The following is a 4,897-nucleotide window of genomic DNA, read 5'->3' as shown; positions in this document are numbered from 1 at the left end:
AGGATCGAAAAAAATTTATTTTAACATTCATGAATCCCTATTTCTGAAAATCTGAATTCATTTTAATCCATTTCAATCCATTTCTCATTTGCTAGGTATATATTGCAGAAAAATTACAATTTTTTTCTCTGTAGTTATCATCTCCGTTGAAAATCAAACTTTGACGATAACGATGACTGAAATCAAATTACAATTATAAAGAAAAATCGAGTATTATTGAGTTCTAAATGTATAAATACGTCTACTAAACTAATAAATCATAAAATTAATACAATATTATCAGTTTTTAACTCTTAATCACTTCAATATTCTCAAGGATGTAAACTCCCGTAAGTATATCGGTCTTTAACAATATCTGGTCGGTAGTAGCACACTCGCGTCGTTCGCTATCGAAGTCGAAATTTTCGATTTTTTCGAAAGAATCGAGCTGCGAATTAATCGAGATAATCGATCAAAAAAGTCGAGATTAAAAAGATCGATCTCTAATCGCCCATTTCTAGTATCGCGACGTAAGATGGCGAGTCGAGCGCGGCGCGAGTCGCATTTCATCGCTGATCGCGAACAGTTCGATAAAATCAGTCGTCGATCGGCGTCAGTTGGTGTTGGTTGGTATCGTTTAGCAATTTCGATATCGTTCGGCGTTACAGCCCACCATCGCTTGATTACTCGGTAACTTGTTGGTTTCATCTGGCCTCGTTCAGCTTCGTTCGATCGGGAAGTCATTCCGTGGCCGTGCATTTCTCTCTTTGCTCTTAACAAGCGTTGTATCGCAAACAACGGCTTCGAAAACACTGCGTGTCGCAATCGCGGTTCGTACCCGCGATCACGATCCTCGGAATCCGGAGTGAGACGGTGAGTAGCAGTCGAAAAATCCCGACAAAGTAAAGTCCTCGCGAGCCTCCTCAAGCATTCTCAAGGCGGCTTCTCGCCAGTCTTCCTCCCGCGGAAAGCGCGCGGGATCAGCTGGTTTTGTCGTTATGGAGTAGCGACTAAACGACCTAGAAGTGATTCGGCGCGTGTGATTCACCTACCGCGAGATGCAGTTCCGACCGGTCGAGCGGTCGAGCGAGTCGGTTAAGTCTATAAGCCGCGGCTGATGCTTATTCGCGTCACGTCGTTTCCCTCCCTCTCAACGAGCCTCTTGATTTGAGACGGTGCGCCGACGATTCTAACAAATCGCACGATCTCCATCTCCAAGGAATAAAATTTCTCGCGGAAGCACATTTTGTACAGGATCCGTGTGTTTTGTAACAATGAACTTCTCGTGACAACGAACATCAGCGGATGCGGCCAAAGGATCCTAGATTTTTACCGCATGTGACGTTATCAGTGACCAGCACTGCAAATTGATTACTCTTCCGCCCGGTACTCCGCTTGGTCGTAGAGTTGATTTTTTTTTATTTCCTTTTATTAGGTATAGGTTCGTTTTTATAAGGACGGACAAACTATGAGAAAACAGGAATTTAGGCTGCTCTTTCCCTTTAAATTGCACTATATATTGAGGACGAATGAAAGATTAGAATTCAGCTAATTAAAACGAGATGGATTAAAATTAAAATTATCTGACTGATCGAATTCTAATCTCTAATTCGCAATCCTCAGTCTCCAATGTGTGAGAGGTTTCAGGATACGCGCGTATGCGCCTTTCCGTGTTCTTTCTCGAGGCGCGGGGATGTAGTCTTAATAATTGACGCAGATTCGCGCCGCGGAATTTCTAACGAACAGCGCTCGTAATCTTGAAGGACGCTCTCCGAACGGAATCTTTCGTACCTTCGGCTTCATATCTTTTTACGATCGTTCAATTCGGATCGTCACTAAATTACACTGAAAAAAAATGATAATTAGAATTCTGATTGAAAATGGAGAAATCAGAATTTTATAGTTGCATTTATTATGCATAATTTTATTATAATTCTAGTTGAGATAAAGAAAACAAAATGGTTCTGATTGACTAATTCTTCTAATCAGAATTATCTAGTTCGTCTTTTTTCAATCAGAAATTTTTCTCAATATACATTTTTACACGTTTCTTATATTCGTTGAGCTGCATTCAGAAACATCGAGTGGCCTTATAGCTCATTTTATCCTTGTTCACTGTTAAACGAGGGTAAAATAACACGTGAGGCCGTTCGGGTGCAGGTATTTCCGAATGTAGACTTGGAAAAATCTAAGCAGGTGTTTTTTTTTTCTGTTTAGTAACGTCCGGAGAACCTCCGAAATTTCACCTGTAAAATATATAGGGCTGAACATGTATTTAAATTACTTTTATTTAAAACAATTTTTTATTTCAGTGGATCACATAAAAGTGATTACGTATTTTGTATGTAAAATTGAAAGATTAAAAGTTTTTTGTATTTCGTAATTTAAATAATAAGATTGAATCATCAATTTTACAATAGTATTTGAAATACAAAATATTTTCATGTGTTCCGCTGAAATACAAAATACATTTGTATTTGCAAAAACTGTTTTATTAAAAGTATTTGAAATGCCTGTCCTGAATATATAAAGGGTAGTGTACGAAATGTCACTATTTAATTGTGCAATTTTCAGGTTTTAGTGATTAATAAATACACTAATTCTATATCACTTGGATACCAATTTTGTTAAAAACAAATATATTATACAAATCAATTAATATGGCATTTCATGTACGTATTTTATTTAAATGTGTAAATATATAGTAAATATTTTTACACATTTTCTTATTGAAAAAATCGGAGCAAGAAATATTTTTTTCATCTCTAGCGATATCTGGAGAACCTATTTCACTTGTAAATTGTGTAATTTATATAATTCAATACGTAATTTAATTTATTAAAATGCGTATGTGCGGCTATGTACGTGATTCGCCTGGAGTCCAGGATGTTTCAGAATTGATTTCCATCTGGTAGAACGATCGCAAAACTTATTCTCAATTATCTCGTTACAGCGCTGTTTTCGGCGCGGTGGCGAGACGAGTGAATATCAGCGCGCGAATCAGCCTTCCCGTCGATCGTCGATGGAGAGGATCCAGGTTGCGGTGCAGGGGCGTTGTCCCTCCCCCCTTCTCTCTCTCTCTCTCTCTCTCTCTCTCTCTCTCTCTCACTCATATCCTTCATTTCATCCGTCCTTAAAAGGGGAACAGAAACGACTTAGAAAGGAAGAGAAGAATCGAAATTGAACTCGAGAGATGCAAACGTGTGCATGATCGATCTTTCTTCCTCTCTTTTTGTCATCCACGTGTCATCCACCATGAAAACAATGGTGATGCGTGTCACGCGTAAGATTCTCCTTAACGTGTGAGAAAAAAATGAATGCTCGACGTGCTCAATCGGAATTTTGAGAGTCACTATTGTTTACGTTTTACATCTCGGATCACTAGTAGTTTATCATAACGACGCAGAAGTATAGAAGGATAGCCATCGCGTCTAACATTAAAGGTCGAAGCATAGATCTTTGCATAACGCATAATCCCGCAAACACAATAGAATTGTAAGTCTTAAGCCTTAAAATCTATTCTACAATAAGTTTTTTTATTTCTTGTTTTTGGCTATTTTTTACATCTTTTTTGTTTCTTATTTGATTTTTTGTTTTTTCTCGCCCAGATAAAAGTTAACAAACTTCGGAAAAAATAGGAAACAATAACAAGAAATATAATTGTTAAAATGATCGCAAAGGAAAGAAAAAAGCGAGAAGTAAATAGGAAACAAAGAGCACATTGTAAAATAAGCTTAAGAAATTGATCATAGTCGAATGTGAGAAGAATAATCGACTATGATTGATCAATTCTTTAAGGCTTATTTACTACTCTATTGTGTTTGTGGAGTAATGTGTCAAATATAAGAAAATCAATCAATCGAGAGTTTGCATAATTTTTGAAAAATATTGCATTTTATAATTTTTATATATATATAATATCTTTAAATGCAATTTTTTAATAATTTTTTTAACACAAATTGTGCAAGAAAATAAATAATAAAGTATTATTGAAATGCCGAAGACTGTTCAGATAGGAGTCCTCCCGAATGTGCTGTGATGTCACACTGCAATAACGAAATTATTTCGTAAGAAATTAATTTATTTTAAAAATGAACAAAGGAAATACGTACAGAACGTATTTTATAAATAAAAGCACAACAACTAAAACATCGGAAAAATTGTTCTTTCATGTGCCTCAAGCTGAAAATGTGAAAAAAAAAGTGATTTAAAAGTGCACATCGTTGATGAATCAGAAAAATGGAATTATTTTTGTTGTGATCATAATTTGATGCATTATATAAAATTTGTTTTTTATGCTCTTTATAACAATTATAAAAATATTAATCATGTTCATGTAAAAATATCCAACGTAACCTAAAATGTAAGCTAAAACATTGAATGTCAAATGTAAAAGTACTTTAGGAATTTGTAAAATTATTTTCAAATTAAATTTCATAATTAATAAAAAAACCTATTTTCAATGTGTAAATGTTATTTTTTTAAATGTTTATAATCTTAAATTAACAGAATTTATTAGAATAATTTGCTTTTTTAATTTTCAAACATTTTTTTTCTTTTGCAAATTTTATATGAAATTATCAATTGGCAATGAATATTTTTTAGTTAGATTAACAAACATTAACTGATAAGTTGATAATGTATAAAGTATTCTTTCCTCTTTATTTCTAATATTATATGTTTCAACTGATTATCTTTGTTTTGCTTTGGCTTGTTTGATTACTTTATAAAATTAGAATTATCATCTAAATTTTCAATTGTAAATTCAAAATTCATTATCATCTCATTAGTTGTAATAAATTTTTTTGAAGTTGCAACATTAGACAAGACTGATTTTCTCCAATAAAATTAAAGTTCTTTCAATTGGAGATGTAGCCTCATATGGTTTATTAATCCATATTAAGAATGCTATACCATG

At 34.1% G+C, this 4,897-nt stretch overlaps 1 protein-coding gene across 4 annotated transcripts in view; it reads left to right on the top strand.

Moving 5' to 3' along the window:
* The first annotated feature begins 549 nt into the window (after positions 1-549).
* LOC108691814 overlaps positions 550-4,897 on the top strand; it is a 39,431-nt gene continuing 35,083 nt past the window's right edge. For 2 of the 4 annotated variants that reach the window (XM_018199767.1, XM_018199732.1), the window contains exon 1: positions 587-852. The gene's annotated coding sequence lies outside the window, so the exon portion shown is untranslated. Of the gene's footprint in view, positions 853-1,302; positions 1,366-4,897 lie in introns of those variants that run through there. The other 2 variants (XM_018199749.1, XM_018199758.1) reach the window with 2 other exon arrangements.

Source organism: Atta colombica, unplaced genomic scaffold, assembly GCF_001594045.1.
Source record: "Atta colombica isolate Treedump-2 unplaced genomic scaffold, Acol1.0 scaffold106, whole genome shotgun sequence".
NCBI classification, from domain to species: Eukaryota; Metazoa; Arthropoda; class Insecta; order Hymenoptera; family Formicidae; genus Atta; species Atta colombica.
This window is presented reverse-complemented; position numbering and strand designations above follow the sequence as displayed.